Source organism: Schistocerca americana, unplaced genomic scaffold, assembly GCF_021461395.2.
Source record: "Schistocerca americana isolate TAMUIC-IGC-003095 unplaced genomic scaffold, iqSchAmer2.1 HiC_scaffold_599, whole genome shotgun sequence".
In the NCBI taxonomy this organism is placed as follows: domain Eukaryota; kingdom Metazoa; phylum Arthropoda; class Insecta; order Orthoptera; family Acrididae; genus Schistocerca; species Schistocerca americana.
In genome coordinates, this window is record NW_025726345.1 from 25,004 (window position 1) to 45,556 (window position 20,553).

Genomic DNA, 20,553 nt, shown 5'->3' on the forward strand with positions numbered 1-20,553 from the left:
GGGCGCCAACGGCCATACCATGTTGAATACACCGGTTCTCGTCCGATCACCGAAGTTAAACAACAGCGGGCGTGGTTAGTACTTGGATGGGTGACCACCTGGGAACACCACGTGCTGTTGGCTCCCTTTCATTTACTTTTTTTTTTTATACCGCCCTCTTTCCATACCACCGTTCTGTTGTGACAAAGATTCTTGCTTAAGCATTTTAATCTACTGTAATGACCATAAGGTGCGAAATTGCAGTAAATATCTCAGTTTGAGGGAGAATGTGCTAACCAAGTTCGCCAGGAAGTCTTTGAAAACGACAAAACAGTACGAATCGGCAGATGTGTTCTGAAATACTTCAGCGCCTGTTGTTGTGTAGCGGTGTACAATTCCTACTTCGATATGTAATTATAAATTTATTCCTTAGTCGACTCGTCTCGTCTCGTCATCTCCTGCAGACGGTTCTTGTGCTTGCGCTGTTATATGGGCCACGACCCGAGCGGCAGCGAGCGGCAGTCGAGCAAAGTCGGGACAAGTCGGGACGGGGACAGAGACAGGAATGGTGCGAATGCACTGCAAATTACGCAAACACCTCGTCTGAGGCGAGGCGGGGCGAGGCGAGGAAGCTCACATCGCCAGCAGTGGCGCCCTCCAACAAGACACTGCCACACCCCGCACAGGCCTTACGCCGGTCGGCCGCGCGCCAGCCCTCCTGCGCTGGACACCAGGAACAAGATGCGTCTTCCGCGAGTGTCGAAGGCTGCACGCGCCAAGCGGATGACAGGAGGTGCAACGAGAAGCTGCGCGTCTCACACACACGGCGGCGCGCCCGCTAATTCGGCAGTCGCTCTGCTGGCACGTCGGATTGCGGAAGGAAGTGCTTACAATTACAATTCTGTTCGTGTTTTATGTTGTAAAGTTGTTAGCTTGTAACGATGTAATGTTAATAAATAAGTTCATAAATCTCCAAAAAAAAAAAAACAAATACACGAAGCGCGTCCTTCCGGCTCATAAGTTTTGGATCTCAGGATTGCGTTCGCGCTAACGTGACGAATTGTCAATAAAAAAAAATGCGGCTGCTTTCGACCGAAAAGTATGATTTTGTGTGTGTTGGGATAAGAACCGAATGCGAATTCTTCCATGCGCCTACATTATATGGGCGCCAACGGCCATACCATGTTGAATACACCGGTTCTCGTCCGATCACCGAAGTTAAACAACAGCGGGCGTGGTTAGTACTTGGATGGGTGACCACCTGGGAACACCACGTGCTGTTGGCTCCCTTTCATTTACTTTTTTTTTTATACCGCCCTCTTTCCATACCACCGTTCTGTTGTGACAAAGATTCTTGCTTAAGCATTTTAATCTACTGTAATGACCATAAGGTGCGAAATTGCAGTAAATATCTCAGTTTGAGGGAGAATGTGCTAACCAAGTTCGCCAGGAAGTCTTTGAAAACGACAAAACAGTACGAATCGGCAGATGTGTTCTGAAATACTTCAGCGCCTGTTGTTGTGTAGCGGTGTACAATTCCTACTTCGATATGTAATTATAAATTTATTCCTTAGTCGACTCGTCTCGTCTCGTCATCTCCTGCAGACGGTTCTTGTGCTTGCGCTGTTATATGGGCCACGACCCGAGCGGCAGCGAGCGGCAGTCGAGCAAAGTCGGGACAAGTCGGGACGGGGACAGAGACAGGAATGGTGCGAATGCACTGCAAATTACGCAAACACCTCGTCTGAGGCGAGGCGGGGCGAGGCGAGGAAGCTCACATCGCCAGCAGTGGCGCCCTCCAACAAGACACTGCCACACCCCGCACAGGCCTTACGCCGGTCGGCCGCGCGCCAGCCCTCCTGCGCTGGACACCAGGAACAAGATGCGTCTTCCGCGAGTGTCGAAGGCTGCACGCGCCAAGCGGATGACAGGAGGTGCAACGAGAAGCTGCGCGTCTCACACACACGGCGGCGCGCCCGCTAATTCGGCAGTCGCTCTGCTGGCACGTCGGATTGCGGAAGGAAGTGCTTACAATTACAATTCTGTTCGTGTTTTATGTTGTAAAGTTGTTAGCTTGTAACGATGTAATGTTAATAAATAAGTTCATAAATCTCCAAAAAAAAAAAAACAAATACACGAAGCGCGTCCTTCCGGCTCATAAGTTTTGGATCTCAGGATTGCGTTCGCGCTAACGTGACGAATTGTCAATAAAAAAAAATGCGGCTGCTTTCGACCGAAAAGTATGATTTTGTGTGTGTTGGGATAAGAACCGAATGCGAATTCTTCCATGCGCCTACATTATATGGGCGCCAACGGCCATACCATGTTGAATACACCGGTTCTCGTCCGATCACCGAAGTTAAACAACAGCGGGCGTGGTTAGTACTTGGATGGGTGACCACCTGGGAACACCACGTGCTGTTGGCTCCCTTTCATTTACTTTTTTTTTTATACCGCCCTCTTTCCATACCACCGTTCTGTTGTGACAAAGATTCTTGCTTAAGCATTTTAATCTACTGTAATGACCATAAGGTGCGAAATTGCAGTAAATATCTCAGTTTGAGGGAGAATGTGCTAACCAAGTTCGCCAGGAAGTCTTTGAAAACGACAAAACAGTACGAATCGGCAGATGTGTTCTGAAATACTTCAGCGCCTGTTGTTGTGTAGCGGTGTACAATTCCTACTTCGATATGTAATTATAAATTTATTCCTTAGTCGACTCGTCTCGTCTCGTCATCTCCTGCAGACGGTTCTTGTGCTTGCGCTGTTATATGGGCCACGACCCGAGCGGCAGCGAGCGGCAGTCGAGCAAAGTCGGGACAAGTCGGGACGGGGACAGAGACAGGAATGGTGCGAATGCACTGCAAATTACGCAAACACCTCGTCTGAGGCGAGGCGGGGCGAGGCGAGGAAGCTCACATCGCCAGCAGTGGCGCCCTCCAACAAGACACTGCCACACCCCGCACAGGCCTTACGCCGGTCGGCCGCGCGCCAGCCCTCCTGCGCTGGACACCAGGAACAAGATGCGTCTTCCGCGAGTGTCGAAGGCTGCACGCGCCAAGCGGATGACAGGAGGTGCAACGAGAAGCTGCGCGTCTCACACACACGGCGGCGCGCCCGCTAATTCGGCAGTCGCTCTGCTGGCACGTCGGATTGCGGAAGGAAGTGCTTACAATTACAATTCTGTTCGTGTTTTATGTTGTAAAGTTGTTAGCTTGTAACGATGTAATGTTAATAAATAAGTTCATAAATCTCCAAAAAAAAAAAAACAAATACACGAAGCGCGTCCTTCCGGCTCATAAGTTTTGGATCTCAGGATTGCGTTCGCGCTAACGTGACGAATTGTCAATAAAAAAAAATGCGGCTGCTTTCGACCGAAAAGTATGATTTTGTGTGTGTTGGGATAAGAACCGAATGCGAATTCTTCCATGCGCCTACATTATATGGGCGCCAACGGCCATACCATGTTGAATACACCGGTTCTCGTCCGATCACCGAAGTTAAACAACAGCGGGCGTGGTTAGTACTTGGATGGGTGACCACCTGGGAACACCACGTGCTGTTGGCTCCCTTTCATTTACTTTTTTTTTTTTATACCGCCCTCTTTCCATACCACCGTTCTGTTGTGACAAAGATTCTTGCTTAAGCATTTTAATCTACTGTAATGACCATAAGGTGCGAAATTGCAGTAAATATCTCAGTTTGAGGGAGAATGTGCTAACCAAGTTCGCCAGGAAGTCTTTGAAAACGACAAAACAGTACGAGTCGGCAGATGTGTTCTGAAATACTTCAGCGCCTGTTGTTGTGTAGCGGTGTACAATTCCTACTTCGATATGTAATTATAAATTTATTCCTTAGTCGACTCGTCTCGTCTCGTCATCTCCTGCAGACGGTTCTTGTGCTTGCGCTGTTATATGGGCCACGACCCGAGCGGCAGCGAGCGGCAGTCGAGCAAAGTCGGGACAAGTCGGGACGGGGACAGAGACAGGAATGGTGCGAATGCACTGCAAATTACGCAAACACCTCGTCTGAGGCGAGGCGAGGCGGGGCGAGGCGAGGAAGCTCACATCGCCAGCAGTGGCGCCCTCCAACAAGACACTGCCACACCCCGCACAGGCCTTACGCCGGTCGGCCGCGCGCCAGCCCTCCTGCGCTGGACACCAGGAACAAGATGCGTCTTCCGCGAGTGTCGAAGGCTGCACGCGCCAAGCGGATGACAGGAGGTGCAACGAGAAGCTGCGCGTCTCACACACACGGCGGCGCGCCCGCTAATTCGGCAGTCGCTCTGCTGGCACGTCGGATTGCGGAAGGAAGTGCTTACAATTACAATTCTGTTCGTGTTTTATGTTGTAAAGTTGTTAGCTTGTAACGATGTAATGTTAATAAATAAGTTCATAAATCTCCAAAAAAAAAAAAACAAATACACGAAGCGCGTCCTTCCGGCTCATAAGTTTTGGATCTCAGGATTGCGTTCGCGCTAACGTGACGAATTGTCAATAAAAAAAAATGCGGCTGCTTTCGACCGAAAAGTATGACTTTGTGTGTGTTGGGATAAGAACCGAATGCGAATTCTTCCATGCGCCTACATTATATGGGCGCCAACGGCCATACCATGTTGAATACACCGGTTCTCGTCCGATCACCGAAGTTAAACAACAGCGGGCGTGGTTAGTACTTGGATGGGTGACCACCTGGGAACACCACGTGCTGTTGGCTCCCTTTCATTTACTTTTTTTTTTTTATACCGCCCTCTTTCCATACCACCGTTCTGTTGTGACAAAGATTCTTGCTTAAGCATTTTAATCTACTGTAATGACCATAAGGTGCGAAATTGCAGTAAATATCTCAGTTTGAGGGAGAATGTGCTAACCAAGTTCGCCAGGAAGTCTTTGAAAACGACAAAACAGTACGAATCGGCAGATGTGTTCTGAAATACTTCAGCGCCTGTTGTTGTGTAGCGGTGTACAATTCCTACTTCGATATGTAATTATAAATTTATTCCTTAGTCGACTCGTCTCGTCTCGTCATCTCCTGCAGACGGTTCTTGTGCTTGCGCTGTTATATGGGCCACGACCCGAGCGGCAGCGAGCGGCAGTCGAGCAAAGTCGGGACAAGTCGGGACGGGGACAGAGACAGGAATGGTGCGAATGCACTGCAAATTACGCAAACACCTCGTCTGAGGCGAGGCGAGGCGGGGCGAGGCGAGGAAGCTCACATCGCCAGCAGTGGCGCCCTCCAACAAGACACTGCCACACCCCGCACAGGCCTTACGCCGGTCGGCCGCGCGCCAGCCCTCCTGCGCTGGACACCAGGAACAAGATGCGTCTTCCGCGAGTGTCGAAGGCTGCACGCGCCAAGCGGATGACAGGAGGTGCAACGAGAAGCTGCGCGTCTCACACACACGGCGGCGCGCCCGCTAATTCGGCAGTCGCTCTGCTGGCACGTCGGATTGCGGAAGGAAGTGCTTACAATTACAATTCTGTTCGTGTTTTATGTTGTAAAGTTGTTAGCTTGTAACGATGTAATGTTAATAAATAAGTTCATAAATCTCCAAAAAAAAAAAAACAAATACACGAAGCGCGTCCTTCCGGCTCATAAGTTTTGGATCTCAGGATTGCGTTCGCGCTAACGTGACGAATTGTCAATAAAAAAAAATGCGGCTGCTTTCGACCGAAAAGTATGATTTTGTGTGTGTTGGGATAAGAACCGAATGCGAATTCTTCCATGCGCCTACATTATATGGGCGCCAACGGCCATACCATGTTGAATACACCGGTTCTCGTCCGATCACCGAAGTTAAACAACAGCGGGCGTGGTTAGTACTTGGATGGGTGACCACCTGGGAACACCACGTGCTGTTGGCTCCCTTTCATTTACTTTTTTTTTTTATACCGCCCTCTTTCCATACCACCGTTCTGTTGTGACAAAGATTCTTGCTTAAGCATTTTAATCTACTGTAATGACCATAAGGTGCGAAATTGCAGTAAATATCTCAGTTTGAGGGAGAATGTGCTAACCAAGTTCGCCAGGAAGTCTTTGAAAACGACAAAACAGTACGAATCGGCAGATGTGTTCTGAAATACTTCAGCGCCTGTTGTTGTGTAGCGGTGTACAATTCCTACTTCGATATGTAATTATAAATTTATTCCTTAGTCGACTCGTCTCGTCTCGTCATCTCCTGCAGACGGTTCTTGTGCTTGCGCTGTTATATGGGCCACGACCCGAGCGGCAGCGAGCGGCAGTCGAGCAAAGTCGGGACAAGTCGGGACGGGGACAGAGACAGGAATGGTGCGAATGCACTGCAAATTACGCAAACACCTCGTCTGAGGCGAGGCGAGGCGGGGCGAGGCGAGGAAGCTCACATCGCCAGCAGTGGCGCCCTCCAACAAGACACTGCCACACCCCGCACAGGCCTTACGCCGGTCGGCCGCGCGCCAGCCCTCCTGCGCTGGACACCAGGAACAAGATGCGTCTTCCGCGAGTGTCGAAGGCTGCACGCGCCAAGCGGATGACAGGAGGTGCAACGAGAAGCTGCGCGTCTCACACACACGGCGGCGCGCCCGCTAATTCGGCAGTCGCTCTGCTGGCACGTCGGATTGCGGAAGGAAGTGCTTACAATTACAATTCTGTTCGTGTTTTATGTTGTAAAGTTGTTAGCTTGTAACGATGTAATGTTAATAAATAAGTTCATAAATCTCCAAAAAAAAAAAAACAAATACACGAAGCGCGTCCTTCCGGCTCATAAGTTTTGGATCTCAGGATTGCGTTCGCGCTAACGTGACGAATTGTCAATAAAAAAAAATGCGGCTGCTTTCGACCGAAAAGTATGATTTTGTGTGTGTTGGGATAAGAACCGAATGCGAATTCTTCCATGCGCCTACATTATATGGGCGCCAACGGCCATACCATGTTGAATACACCGGTTCTCGTCCGATCGCCGAAGTTAAACAACAGCGGGCGTGGTTAGTACTTGGATGGGTGACCACCTGGGAACACCACGTGCTGTTGGCTCCCTTTCATTTACTTTTTTTTTTTTATACCGCCCTCTTTCCATACCACCGTTCTGTTGTGACAAAAATTCTTGCTTAAGCATTTTAATCTACTGTAATGACCATAAGGTGCGAAATTGCAGTAAATATCTCAGTTTGAGGGAGAATGTGCTAACCAAGTTCGCCAGGAAGTCTTTGAAAACGACAAAACAGTACGAATCGGCAGATGTGTTCTGAAATACGTCAGCGCCTGTTGTTGTGTAGCGGTGTACAATTCCTACTTCGATATGTAATTATAAATATATTCCTTAGTCGTCTCGTCTCGTCTCGTCATCTCCTGCAGACGTTTCTTGTGCTTGCGCTGTTATATGGGCCACGACCCGAGCGGCAGCGAGCGGCAGCCGAGCAAAGTCGGGACAAGTCGGGACGGGGACAGGGACAGGAATGGTGCGAATGCACTGCAAATTACGCAAACACCTCGTCTGAGGCGAGGCGAGGCGAGGCGAGGCGAGGCGAAGAAGCTCACATCGCCAGCAGTGGCGCCCTCCAACAACACTCTGCCACACCCCGCACAGGCCATACGCCGGTCGGCCGCGCGCCAGCCCTCCTGCGCTGGACACCAGGGACAAGATGCGTCTTCCGCGAGTGTCGAAGGCTGCACGCGCCAAGCGGATGACAGGAGGTGCAACGAGAAGCTGCGCGTCTCACACACACGGCGGCGCGCCCGCTAATTCGGCAGTCGCTCTGCTGGCACGTCGGATTGCGGAAGGAAGTGCTTACAATTACAATTCTGTTCGTGTTTTATGTTGTAAAGTTGTTAGCTTGTAACGATGTAATGTTAATAAATAAATTTATAAATCTCACAACAACAAAAAAAAAAAATACACGAAGCGCGTCCTTCCGGCTCATAAGTTTTGGAACTCAGGATTGCGTTCGCGCCAACGTGACAAATTGTCAATAAAAAAGAATGCGGCTGCTTTCGACCGAAAAGTGTGATTTTGTGTGTGTTGGGATAAGAACCGAATGCGAATTCCGCCATGCGCCTACATCATCTGGGCCCCAACGGCCATACCATGTTGAGTACACCGGTTCTCGTCCGATCACCGAAGTTAAGCAACATCGGGCGTGGTTAGTACTTGGATGGGTGACCACCTGGGAACACCACGTGCTGTTGGCTCCCTTTCATTTACTTTTTTTTTTTTTTTTATACCGCCTTCTTTCCATACCACCGTTCTGTTGTGACAAAGATTCTTGCTTAAGCATTTTAATCTACTGTAATGACCATAAGGTGCGAAATTGCAGTAAATATCTCAGTTTGAGGGAGAATGTGCTAACCAAGTTCGCCAGGAAGTCTTTGAAAACGACAAAACAGTACGAATCGGCAGATGTGTTCTGAAATACGTCAGCGCCTGTTGTTGTGTAGCGGTGTACAATTCCTACTTCGATATGTAATTATAAATATATTCCTTAGTCGTCTCGTCTCGTCTCGTCATCTCCTGCAGACGTTTCTTGTGCTTGCGCTGTTATATGGGCCACGACCCGAGCGGCAGCGAGCGGCAGCCGAGCAAAGTCGGGACAAGTCGGGACGGGGACAGGGACAGGAATGGTGCGAATGCACTGCAAATTACGCAAACACCTCGTCTGAGGCGAGGCGAGGCGAGGCGAGGCGAGGCGAAGAAGCTCACATCGCCAGCAGTGGCGCCCTCCAACAACACTCTGCCACACCCCGCACAGGCCATACGCCGGTCGGCCGCGCGCCAGCCCTCCTGCGCTGGACACCAGGGACAAGATGCGTCTTCCGCGAGTGTCGAAGGCTGCACGCGCCAAGCGGATGACAGGAGGTGCAACGAGAAGCTGCGCGTCTCACACACACGGCGGCGCGCCCGCTAATTCGGCAGTCGCTCTGCTGGCACGTCGGATTGCGGAAGGAAGTGCTTACAATTACAATTCTGTTCGTGTTTTATGTTGTAAAGTTGTTAGCTTGTAACGATGTAATGTTAATAAATAAATTTATAAATCTCACAACAACAAAAAAAAAAAATACACGAAGCGCGTCCTTCCGGCTCATAAGTTTTGGAACTCAGGATTGCGTTCGCGCCAACGTGACAAATTGTCAATAAAAAAGAATGCGGCTGCTTTCGACCGAAAAGTGTGATTTTGTGTGTGTTGGGATAAGAACCGAATGCGAATTCCGCCATGCGCCTACATCATCTGGGCCCCAACGGCCATACCATGTTGAGTACACCGGTTCTCGTCCGATCACCGAAGTTAAGCAACATCGGGCGTGGTTAGTACTTGGATGGGTGACCACCTGGGAACACCACGTGCTGTTGGCTCCCTTTCATTTACTTTTTTTTTTTTTTTATACCGCCTTCTTTCCATACCACCGTTCTGTTGTGACAAAGATTCTTGCTTAAGCATTTTAATCTACTGTAATGACCATAAGGTGCGAAATTGCAGTAAATATCTCAGTTTGAGGGAGAATGTGCTAACCAAGTTCGCCAGGAAGTCTTTGAAAACGACAAAACAGTACGAATCGGCAGATGTGTTCTGAAATACGTCAGCGCCTGTTGTTGTATAGCGGTGTACAATTCCTACTTCGATATGTAATTATACATTTATTCCTTAGTCGACTCGTCTCGTCTCGTCATCTCCTGCAGACGTTTCTTGTGCTTGCGCTGTTATATGGGCCACGACCCGAGCGGCAGCGAGCGGCAGTCGAGCAAAGTCGGGACAAGTCGGGACGGGGACAGGGACAGGAATGGTGCGAATGCACTGCAAATTACGCAAACACCTCGTCTGAGGCGAGGCGAGGCGAGGCGAGGCGAGGCGAAGAAGCTCACATCGCCAGCAGTGGCGCCCTCCAACAACACTCTGCCACACCCCGCACAGGCCATACGCCGGTCGGCCGCGCGCCAGCCCTCCTGCGCTGGACACCAGGGACAAGATGCGTCTTCCGCGAGTGTCGAAGGCTGCACGCGCCAAGCGGATGACAGGAGGTGCAACGAGAAGCTGCGCGTCTCACACACACGGCGGCGCGCCCGCTAATTCGGCAGTCGCTCTGCTGGCACGTCGGATTGCGGAAGGAAGTGCTTACAATTACAATTCTGTTCGTGTTTTATGTTGTAAAGTTGTTAGCTTGTAACGATGTAATGTTAATAAATAAATTTATAAATCTCACAACAACAAAAAAAAAAAATACACGAAGCGCGTCCTTCCGGCTCATAAGTTTTGGAACTCAGGATTGCGTTCGCGCCAACGTGACAAATTGTCAATAAAAAAGAATGCGGCTGCTTTCGACCGAAAAGTGTGATTTTGTGTGTGTTGGGATAAGAACCGAATGCGAATTCCGCCATGCGCCTACATCATCTGGGCCCCAACGGCCATACCATGTTGAGTACACCGGTTCTCGTCCGATCACCGAAGTTAAGCAACATCGGGCGTGGTTAGTACTTGGATGGGTGACCACCTGGGAACACCACGTGCTGTTGGCTCCCTTTCATTTACTTTTTTTTTTTTTTTTATACCGCCTTCTTTCCATACCACCGTTCTGTTGTGACAAAGATTCTTGCTTAAGCATTTTAATCTACTGTAATGACCATAAGGTGCGAAATTGCAGTAAATATCTCAGTTTGAGGGAGAATGTGCTAACCAAGTTCGCCAGGAAGTCTTTGAAAACGACAAAACAGTACGAATCGGCAGATGTGTTCTGAAATACGTCAGCGCCTGTTGTTGTATAGCGGTGTACAATTCCTACTTCGATATGTAATTATACATTTATTCCTTAGTCGACTCGTCTCGTCTCGTCATCTCCTGCAGACGTTTCTTGTGCTTGCGCTGTTATATGGGCCACGACCCGAGCGGCAGCGAGCGGCAGTCGAGCAAAGTCGGGACAAGTCGGGACGGGGACAGGGACAGGAATGGTGCGAATGCACTGCAAATTACGCAAACACCTCGTCTGAGGCGAGGCGAGGCGAGGCGAGGCGAGGCGAAGAAGCTCACATCGCCAGCAGTGGCGCCCTCCAACAACACTCTGCCACACCCCGCACAGGCCATACGCCGGTCGGCCGCGCGCCAGCCCTCCTGCGCTGGACACCAGGGACAAGATGCGTCTTCCGCGAGTGTCGAAGGCTGCACGCGCCAAGCGGATGACAGGAGGTGCAACGAGAAGCTGCGCGTCTCACACACACGGCGGCGCGCCCGCTAATTCGGCAGTCGCTCTGCTGGCACGTCGGATTGCGGAAGGAAGTGCTTACAATTACAATTCTGTTCGTGTTTTATGTTGTAAAGTTGTTAGCTTGTAACGATGTAATGTTAATAAATAAATTTATAAATCTCACAACAACAAAAAAAAAAAAATACACGAAGCGCGTCCTTCCGGCTCATAAGTTTTGGAACTCAGGATTGCGTTCGCGCCAACGTGACAAATTGTCAATAAAAAAGAATGCGGCTGCTTTCGACCGAAAAGTGTGATTTTGTGTGTGTTGGGATAAGAACCGAATGCGAATTCCGCCATGCGCCTACATCATCTGGGCCCCAACGGCCATACCATGTTGAGTACACCGGTTCTCGTCCGATCACCGAAGTTAAGCAACATCGGGCGTGGTTAGTACTTGGATGGGTGACCACCTGGGAACACCACGTGCTGTTGGCTCCCTTTCATTTACTTTTTTTTTTTTTTTATACCGCCTTCTTTCCATACCACCGTTCTGTTGTGACAAAGATTCTTGCTTAAGCATTTTAATCTACTGTAATGACCATAAGGTGCGAAATTGCAGTAAATATCTCAGTTTGAGGGAGAATGTGCTAACCAAGTTCGCCAGGAAGTCTTTGAAAACGACAAAACAGATCGGCAGATGTGTTCTGAAATACGTCAGCGCCTGTTGTTGTATAGCGGTGTACAATTCCTACTTCGATATGTAATTATACATTTATTCCTTAGTCGACTCGTCTCGTCTCGTCATCTCCTGCAGACGTTTCTTGTGCTTGCGCTGTTATATGGGCCACGACCCGAGCGGCAGCGAGCGGCAGTCGAGCAAAGTCGGGACAAGTCGGGACGGGGACAGGGACAGGAATGGTGCGAATGCACTGCAAATTACGCAAACACCTCGTCTGAGGCGAGGCGAGGCGAGGCGAGGCGAGGCGAAGAAGCTCACATCGCCAGCAGTGGCGCCCTCCAACAACACTCTGCCACACCCCGCACAGGCCATACGCCGGTCGGCCGCGCGCCAGCCCTCCTGCGCTGGACACCAGGGACAAGATGCGTCTTCCGCGAGTGTCGAAGGCTGCACGCGCCAAGCGGATGACAGGAGGTGCAACGAGAAGCTGCGCGTCTCACACACACGGCGGCGCGCCCGCTAATTCGGCAGTCGCTCTGCTGGCACGTCGGATTGCGGAAGGAAGTGCTTACAATTACAATTCTGTTCGTGTTTTATGTTGTAAAGTTGTTAGCTTGTAACGATGTAATGTTAATAAATAAATTTATAAATCTCACAACAACAAAAAAAAAAAAAATACACGAAGCGCGTCCTTCCGGCTCATAAGTTTTGGAACTCAGGATTGCGTTCGCGCCAACGTGACAAATTGTCAATAAAAAAGAATGCGGCTGCTTTCGACCGAAAAGTGTGATTTTGTGTGTGTTGGGATAAGAACCGAATGCGAATTCCGCCATGCGCCTACATCATCTGGGCCCCAACGGCCATACCATGTTGAGTACACCGGTTCTCGTCCGATCACCGAAGTTAAGCAACATCGGGCGTGGTTAGTACTTGGATGGGTGACCACCTGGGAACACCACGTGCTGTTGGCTCCCTTTCATTTACTTTTTTTTTTTTTTTATACCGCCTTCTTTCCATACCACCGTTCTGTTGTGACAAAGATTCTTGCTTAAGCATTTTAATCTACTGTAATGACCATAAGGTGCGAAATTGCAGTAAATATCTCAGTTTGAGGGAGAATGTGCTAACCAAGTTCGCCAGGAAGTCTTTGAAAACGACAAAACAGTACGAATCGGCAGATGTGTTCTGAAATACGTCAGCGCCTGTTGTTGTATAGCGGTGTACAATTCCTACTTCGATATGTAATTATACATTTATTCCTTAGTCGACTCGTCTCGTCTCGTCATCTCCTGCAGACGTTTCTTGTGCTTGCGCTGTTATATGGGCCACGACCCGAGCGGCAGCGAGCGGCAGTCGAGCAAAGTCGGGACAAGTCGGGACGGGGACAGGGACAGGAATGGTGCGAATGCACTGCAAATTACGCAAACACCTCGTCTGAGGCGAGGCGAGGCGAGGCGAGGCGAGGCGAAGAAGCTCACATCGCCAGCAGTGGCGCCCTCCAACAACACTCTGCCACACCCCGCACAGGCCATACGCCGGTCGGCCGCGCGCCAGCCCTCCTGCGCTGGACACCAGGGACAAGATGCGTCTTCCGCGAGTGTCGAAGGCTGCACGCGCCAAGCGGATGACAGGAGGTGCAACGAGAAGCTGCGCGTCTCACACACACGGCGGCGCGCCCGCTAATTCGGCAGTCGCTCTGCTGGCACGTCGGATTGCGGAAGGAAGTGCTTACAATTACAATTCTGTTCGTGTTTTATGTTGTAAAGTTGTTAGCTTGTAACGATGTAATGTTAATAAATAAATTTATAAATCTCACAACAACAAAAAAAAAAAAAATACACGAAGCGCGTCCTTCCGGCTCATAAGTTTTGGAACTCAGGATTGCGTTCGCGCCAACGTGACAAATTGTCAATAAAAAAGAATGCGGCTGCTTTCGACCGAAAAGTGTGATTTTGTGTGTGTTGGGATAAGAACCGAATGCGAATTCCGCCATGCGCCTACATCATCTGGGCCCCAACGGCCATACCATGTTGAGTACACCGGTTCTCGTCCGATCACCGAAGTTAAGCAACATCGGGCGTGGTTAGTACTTGGATGGGTGACCACCTGGGAACACCACGTGCTGTTGGCTCCCTTTCATTTACTTTTTTTTTTTTTTTATACCGCCTTCTTTCCATACCACCGTTCTGTTGTGACAAAGATTCTTGCTTAAGCATTTTAATCTACTGTAATGACCATAAGGTGCGAAATTGCAGTAAATATCTCAGTTTGAGGGAGAATGTGCTAACCAAGTTCGCCAGGAAGTCTTTGAAAACGACAAAACAGTACGAATCGGCAGATGTGTTCTGAAATACGTCAGCGCCTGTTGTTGTATAGCGGTGTACAATTCCTACTTCGATATGTAATTATACATTTATTCCTTAGTCGACTCGTCTCGTCTCGTCATCTCCTGCAGACGTTTCTTGTGCTTGCGCTGTTATATGGGCCACGACCCGAGCGGCAGCGAGCGGCAGTCGAGCAAAGTCGGGACAAGTCGGGACGGGGACAGGGACAGGAATGGTGCGAATGCACTGCAAATTACGCAAACACCTCGTCTGAGGCGAGGCGAGGCGAGGCGAGGCGAGGCGAAGAAGCTCACATCGCCAGCAGTGGCGCCCTCCAACAACACTCTGCCACACCCCGCACAGGCCATACGCCGGTCGGCCGCGCGCCAGCCCTCCTGCGCTGGACACCAGGGACAAGATGCGTCTTCCGCGAGTGTCGAAGGCTGCACGCGCCAAGCGGATGACAGGAGGTGCAACGAGAAGCTGCGCGTCTCACACACACGGCGGCGCGCCCGCTAATTCGGCAGTCGCTCTGCTGGCACGTCGGATTGCGGAAGGAAGTGCTTACAATTACAATTCTGTTCGTGTTTTATGTTGTAAAGTTGTTAGCTTGTAACGATGTAATGTTAATAAATAAATTTATAAATCTCACAACAACAAAAAAAAAAAAAATACACGAAGCGCGTCCTTCCGGCTCATAAGTTTTGGAACTCAGGATTGCGTTCGCGCCAACGTGACAAATTGTCAATAAAAAAGAATGCGGCTGCTTTCGACCGAAAAGTGTGATTTTGTGTGTGTTGGGATAAGAACCGAATGCGAATTCCGCCATGCGCCTACATCATCTGGGCCCCAACGGCCATACCATGTTGAGTACACCGGTTCTCGTCCGATCACCGAAGTTAAGCAACATCGGGCGTGGTTAGTACTTGGATGGGTGACCACCTGGGAACACCACGTGCTGTTGGCTCCCTTTCATTTACTTTTTTTTTTTTTTTATACCGCCTTCTTTCCATACCACCGTTCTGTTGTGACAAAGATTCTTGCTTAAGCATTTTAATCTACTGTAATGACCATAAGGTGCGAAATTGCAGTAAATATCTCAGTTTGAGGGAGAATGTGCTAACCAAGTTCGCCAGGAAGTCTTTGAAAACGACAAAACAGTACGAATCGGCAGATGTGTTCTGAAATACGTCAGCGCCTGTTGTTGTATAGCGGTGTACAATTCCTACTTCGATATGTAATTATACATTTATTCCTTAGTCGACTCGTCTCGTCTCGTCATCTCCTGCAGACGTTTCTTGTGCTTGCGCTGTTATATGGGCCACGACCCGAGCGGCAGCGAGCGGCAGTCGAGCAAAGTCGGGACAAGTCGGGACGGGGACAGGGACAGGAATGGTGCGAATGCACTGCAAATTACGCAAACACCTCGTCTGAGGCGAGGCGAGGCGAGGCGAGGCGAGGCGAAGAAGCTCACATCGCCAGCAGTGGCGCCCTCCAACAACACTCTGCCACACCCCGCACAGGCCATACGCCGGTCGGCCGCGCGCCAGCCCTCCTGCGCTGGACACCAGGGACAAGATGCGTCTTCCGCGAGTGTCGAAGGCTGCACGCGCCAAGCGGATGACAGGAGGTGCAACGAGAAGCTGCGCGTCTCACACACACGGCGGCGCGCCCGCTAATTCGGCAGTCGCTCTGCTGGCACGTCGGATTGCGGAAGGAAGTGCTTACAATTACAATTCTGTTCGTGTTTTATGTTGTAAAGTTGTTAGCTTGTAACGATGTAATGTTAATAAATAAATTTATAAATCTCACAACAACAAAAAAAAAAAAAATACACGAAGCGCGTCCTTCCGGCTCATAAGTTTTGGAACTCAGGATTGCGTTCGCGCCAACGTGACAAATTGTCAATAAAAAAGAATGCGGCTGCTTTCGACCGAAAAGTGTGATTTTGTGTGTGTTGGGATAAGAACCGAATGCGAATTCCGCCATGCGCCTACATCATCTGGGCCCCAACGGCCATACCATGTTGAGTACACCGGTTCTCGTCCGATCACCGAAGTTAAGCAACATCGGGCGTGGTTAGTACTTGGATGGGTGACCACCTGGGAACACCACGTGCTGTTGGCTCCCTTTCATTTACTTTTTTTTTTTTTTTATACCGCCTTCTTTCCATACCACCGTTCTGTTGTGACAAAGATTCTTGCTTAAGCATTTTAATCTACTGTAATGACCATAAGGTGCGAAATTGCAGTAAATATCTCAGTTTGAGGGAGAATGTGCTAACCAAGTTCGCCAGGAAGTCTTTGAAAACGACAAAACAGTACGAATCGGCAGATGTGTTCTGAAATACGTCAGCGCCTGTTGTTGTATAGCGGTGTACAATTCCTACTTCGATATGTAATTATACATTTATTCCTTAGTCGACTCGTCTCGTCTCGTCATCTCCTGCAGACGTTTCTTGTGCTTGCGCTGTTATATGGGCCACGACCCGAGCGGCAGCGAGCGGCAGTCGAGCAAAGTCGGGACAAGTCGGGACGGGGACAGGGACAGGAATGGTGCGAATGCACTGCAAATTACGCAAACACCTCGTCTGAGGCGAGGCGAGGCGAGGCGAGGCGAGGCGAAGAAGCTCACATCGCCAGCAGTGGCGCCCTCCAACAACACTCTGCCACACCCCGCACAGGCCATACGCCGGTCGGCCGCGCGCCAGCCCTCCTGCGCTGGACACCAGGGACAAGATGCGTCTTCCGCGAGTGTCGAAGGCTGCACGCGCCAAGCGGATGACAGGAGGTGCAACGAGAAGCTGCGCGTCTCACACACACGGCGGCGCGCCCGCTAATTCGGCAGTCGCTCTGCTGGCACGTCGGATTGCGGAAGGAAGTGCTTACAATTACAATTCTGTTCGTGTTTTATGTTGTAAAGTTGTTAGCTTGTAACGATGTAATGTTAATAAATAAATTTATAAATCTCACAACAACAAAAAAAAAAAAATACACGAAGCGCGTCCTTCCGGCTCATAAGTTTTGGAACTCAGGATTGCGTTCGCGCCAACGTGACAAATTGTCAATAAAAAAGAATGCGGCTGCTTTCGACCGAAAAGTGTGATTTTGTGTGTGTTGGGATAAGAACCGAATGCGAATTCCGCCATGCGCCTACATCATCTGGGCCCCAACGGCCATACCATGTTGAGTACACCGGTTCTCGTCCGATCACCGAAGTTAAGCAACATCGGGCGTGGTTAGTACTTGGATGGGTGACCACCTGGGAACACCACGTGCTGTTGGCTCCCTTTCATTTACTTTTTTTTTTTTTTTATACCGCCTTCTTTCCATACCACCGTTCTGTTGTGACAAAGATTCTTGCTTAAGCATTTTAATCTACTGTAATGACCATAAGGTGCGAAATTGCAGTAAATATCTCAGTTTGAGGGAGAATGTGCTAACCAAGTTCGCCAGGAAGTCTTTGAAAACGACAAAACAGTACGAATCGGCAGATGTGTTCTGAAATACGTCAGCGCCTGTTGTTGTATAGCGGTGTACAATTCCTACTTCGATATGTAATTATACATTTATTCCTTAGTCGACTCGTCTCGTCTCGTCATCTCCTGCAGACGTTTCTTGTGCTTGCGCTGTTATATGGGCCACGACCCGAGCGGCAGCGAGCGGCAGTCGAGCAAAGTCGGGACAAGTCGGGACGGGGACAGGGACAGGAATGGTGCGAATGCACTGCAAATTACGCAAACACCTCGTCTGAGGCGAGGCGAGGCGAGGCGAGGCGAGGCGAAGAAGCTCACATCGCCAGCAGTGGCGCCCTCCAACAACACTCTGCCACACCCCGCACAGGCCATACGCCGGTCGGCCGCGCGCCAGCCCTCCTGCGCTGGACACCAGGGACAAGATGCGTCTTCCGCGAGTGTCGAAGGCTGCACGCGCCAAGCGGATGACAGGAGGTGCAACGAGAAGCTGCGCGTCTCACACACACGGCGGCGCGCCCGCTAATTCGGCAGTCGCTCTGCTGGCACGTCGGATTGCGGAAGGAAGTGCTTACAATTACAATTCTGTTCGTGTTTTATGTTGTAAAGTTGTTAGCTTGTAACGATGTAATGTTAATAAATAAATTTATAAATCTCACAACAACAAAAAAAAAAAAAATACACGAAGCGCGTCCTTCCGGCTCATAAGTTTTGGAACTCAGGATTGCGTTCGCGCCAACGTGACAAATTGTCAATAAAAAAGAATGCGGCTGCTTTCGACCGAAAAGTGTGATTTTGTGTGTGTTGGGATAAGAACCGAATGCGAATTCCGCCATGCGCCTACATCATCTGGGCCCCAACGGCCATACCATGTTGAGTACACCGGTTCTCGTCCGATCACCGAAGTTAAGCAACATCGGGCGTGGTTAGTACTTGGATGGGTGACCACCTGGGAACACCACGTGCTGTTGGCTCCCTTTCATTTACTTTTTTTTTTTTTTTATACCGCCTTCTTTCCATACCACCGTTCTGTTGTGACAAAGATTCTTGCTTAAGCATTTTAATCTACTGTAATGACCATAAGGTGCGAAATTGCAGTAAATATCTCAGTTTGAGGGAGAATGTGCTAACCAAGTTCGCCAGGAAGTCTTTGAAAACGACAAAACAGTACGAATCGGCAGATGTGTTCTGAAATACGTCAGCGCCTGTTGTTGTATAGCGGTGTACAATTCCTACTTCGATATGTAATTATACATTTATTCCTTAGTCGACTCGTCTCGTCTCGTCATCTCCTGCAGACGTTTCTTGTGCTTGCGCTGTTATATGGGCCACGACCCGAGCGGCAGCGAGCGGCAGTCGAGCAAAGTCGGGACAAGTCGGGACGGGGACAGGGACAGGAATGGTGCGAATGCACTGCAAATTACGCAAACACCTCGTCTGAGGCGAGGCGAGGCGAGGCGAGGCGAGGCGAAGAAGCTCACATCGCCAGCAGTGGCGCCCTCCAACAACACTCTGCCACACCCCGCACAGGCCATACGCCGGTCGGCCGCGCGCCAGCCCTCCTGCGCTGGACACCAGGGACAAGATGCGTCTTCCGCGAGTGTCGAAGGCTGCACGCGCCAAGCGGATGACAGGAGGTGCAACGAGAAGCTGCGCGTCTCACACACACGGCGGCGCGCCCGCTAATTCGGCAGTCGCTCTGCTGGCACGTCGGATTGCGGAAGGAAGTGCTTACAATTACAATTCTGTTCGTGTTTTATGTTGTAAAGTTGTTAGCTTGTAACGATGTAATGTTAATAAATAAATTTATAAATCTCACAACAACAAAAAAAAAAAAATACACGAAGCGCGTCCTTCCGGCTCATAAGTTTTGGAACTCAGGATTGCGTTCGCGCCAACGTGACAAATTGTCAATAAAAAAGAATGCGGCTGCTTTCGACCGAAAAGTGTGATTTTGTGTGTGTTGGGATAAGAACCGAATGCGAATTCCGCCATGCGCCTACATCATCTGGGCCCCAACGGCCATACCATGTTGAGTACACCGGTTCTCGTCCGATCACCGAAGTTAAGCAACATCGGGCGTGGTTAGTACTTGGATGGGTGACCACCTGGGAACACCACGTGCTGTTGGCTCCCTTTCATTTACTTTTTTTTTTTTTTTATACCGCCTTCTTTCCATACCACCGTTCTGTTGTGACAAAGATTCTTGCTTAAGCATTTTAATCTACTGTAATGACCATAAGGTGCGAAATTGCAGTAAATATCTCAGTTTGAGGGAGAATGTGCTAACCAAGTTCGCCAGGAAGTCTTTGAAAACGACAAAACAGTACGAATCGGCAGATGTGTTCTGAAATACGTCAGCGCCTGTTGTTGTATAGCGGTGTACAATTCCTACTTCGATATGTAATTATACATTTATTCCTCAGTCGACTCGTCTCGTCTCGTCATCTCCTGCAGACGTTTCTTGTGCTTGCGCTGTTATATGGGCCACGACCCGAGCGGCAGCGAGCGGCAGTCGAGCAAAGTCGGGACAAGTCGGGACGGGGACAGGGACAGGAATGGTGCGAATGCACTGCAAATTACGCAAACACCTCGTCTGAGGCGAGGCGAGGCGAGGCGAGGCGAGGCGAGGCGAAGAAGCTCACATCGCCAGCAGTGGCGCCCTCCAACAACACTCTGCCACACCCCGCACAGGCCATACGCCGGTCGGCCGCGCGCCAGCCCTCCTGCGCTGGACACCAGGGACAAGATGCGTCTTCCGCGAGTGTCGAAGGCTGCACGCGCCAAGCGGATGACAGGAGGTGCAACGAGAAGCTGCGCGTCTCACACACACGGCGGCGCGCCCGCTAATTCGGCAGTCGCTCTGCTGGCACGTCGGATTGCGGAAGGAAGTGCTTACAATTACAATTCTGTTCGTGTTTTATGTTGTAAAGTTGTTAGCTTGTAACGAT

At 50.1% G+C, this 20,553-nt stretch overlaps 18 non-coding genes across 18 annotated transcripts; all 18 read left to right on the plus strand.

Moving 5' to 3' along the window:
- The first annotated feature begins 4 nt into the window (after positions 1-4).
- On the plus strand, positions 5-123 carry LOC124587354. The gene has a single exon (XR_006975463.1). It is a non-coding gene; the product is annotated as a 5S ribosomal RNA (ribosomal RNA).
- A 1,023-nt stretch (positions 124-1,146) lies between these two features.
- On the plus strand, positions 1,147-1,265 carry LOC124587355. Its single transcript, XR_006975464.1, has one exon. It is a non-coding gene; the product is annotated as a 5S ribosomal RNA (ribosomal RNA).
- Positions 1,266-2,287: 1,022 nt separating this feature from the next.
- Positions 2,288-2,406, plus strand: LOC124587356. Its single transcript, XR_006975465.1, has one exon. It is a non-coding gene; the product is annotated as a 5S ribosomal RNA (ribosomal RNA).
- A 1,022-nt stretch (positions 2,407-3,428) lies between these two features.
- On the plus strand, positions 3,429-3,547 carry LOC124587357. The gene has a single exon (XR_006975466.1). It is a non-coding gene; the product is annotated as a 5S ribosomal RNA (ribosomal RNA).
- A 1,029-nt stretch (positions 3,548-4,576) lies between these two features.
- LOC124587358 lies at positions 4,577-4,695 on the plus strand. Its single transcript, XR_006975467.1, has one exon. It is a non-coding gene; the product is annotated as a 5S ribosomal RNA (ribosomal RNA).
- Positions 4,696-5,724: 1,029 nt separating this feature from the next.
- LOC124587361 lies at positions 5,725-5,843 on the plus strand. The gene has a single exon (XR_006975469.1). It is a non-coding gene; the product is annotated as a 5S ribosomal RNA (ribosomal RNA).
- Positions 5,844-6,871: 1,028 nt separating this feature from the next.
- Positions 6,872-6,990, plus strand: LOC124587336. The gene has a single exon (XR_006975447.1). It is a non-coding gene; the product is annotated as a 5S ribosomal RNA (ribosomal RNA).
- A 1,036-nt stretch (positions 6,991-8,026) lies between these two features.
- On the plus strand, positions 8,027-8,145 carry LOC124587362. Its single transcript, XR_006975470.1, has one exon. It is a non-coding gene; the product is annotated as a 5S ribosomal RNA (ribosomal RNA).
- Positions 8,146-9,185: 1,040 nt separating this feature from the next.
- On the plus strand, positions 9,186-9,304 carry LOC124587363. The gene has a single exon (XR_006975471.1). It is a non-coding gene; the product is annotated as a 5S ribosomal RNA (ribosomal RNA).
- Positions 9,305-10,343: 1,039 nt separating this feature from the next.
- Positions 10,344-10,462, plus strand: LOC124587364. The gene has a single exon (XR_006975472.1). It is a non-coding gene; the product is annotated as a 5S ribosomal RNA (ribosomal RNA).
- Positions 10,463-11,503: 1,041 nt separating this feature from the next.
- Positions 11,504-11,622, plus strand: LOC124587365. Its single transcript, XR_006975473.1, has one exon. It is a non-coding gene; the product is annotated as a 5S ribosomal RNA (ribosomal RNA).
- A 1,036-nt stretch (positions 11,623-12,658) lies between these two features.
- Positions 12,659-12,777, plus strand: LOC124587366. The gene has a single exon (XR_006975474.1). It is a non-coding gene; the product is annotated as a 5S ribosomal RNA (ribosomal RNA).
- Positions 12,778-13,818: 1,041 nt separating this feature from the next.
- LOC124587367 lies at positions 13,819-13,937 on the plus strand. The gene has a single exon (XR_006975475.1). It is a non-coding gene; the product is annotated as a 5S ribosomal RNA (ribosomal RNA).
- A 1,041-nt stretch (positions 13,938-14,978) lies between these two features.
- Positions 14,979-15,097, plus strand: LOC124587368. Its single transcript, XR_006975476.1, has one exon. It is a non-coding gene; the product is annotated as a 5S ribosomal RNA (ribosomal RNA).
- Positions 15,098-16,138: 1,041 nt separating this feature from the next.
- Positions 16,139-16,257, plus strand: LOC124587369. Its single transcript, XR_006975477.1, has one exon. It is a non-coding gene; the product is annotated as a 5S ribosomal RNA (ribosomal RNA).
- Positions 16,258-17,297: 1,040 nt separating this feature from the next.
- On the plus strand, positions 17,298-17,416 carry LOC124587370. Its single transcript, XR_006975478.1, has one exon. It is a non-coding gene; the product is annotated as a 5S ribosomal RNA (ribosomal RNA).
- A 1,041-nt stretch (positions 17,417-18,457) lies between these two features.
- LOC124587373 lies at positions 18,458-18,576 on the plus strand. The gene has a single exon (XR_006975480.1). It is a non-coding gene; the product is annotated as a 5S ribosomal RNA (ribosomal RNA).
- A 1,040-nt stretch (positions 18,577-19,616) lies between these two features.
- LOC124587374 lies at positions 19,617-19,735 on the plus strand. The gene has a single exon (XR_006975481.1). It is a non-coding gene; the product is annotated as a 5S ribosomal RNA (ribosomal RNA).
- Positions 19,736-20,553: the final 818 nt, after the last annotated feature.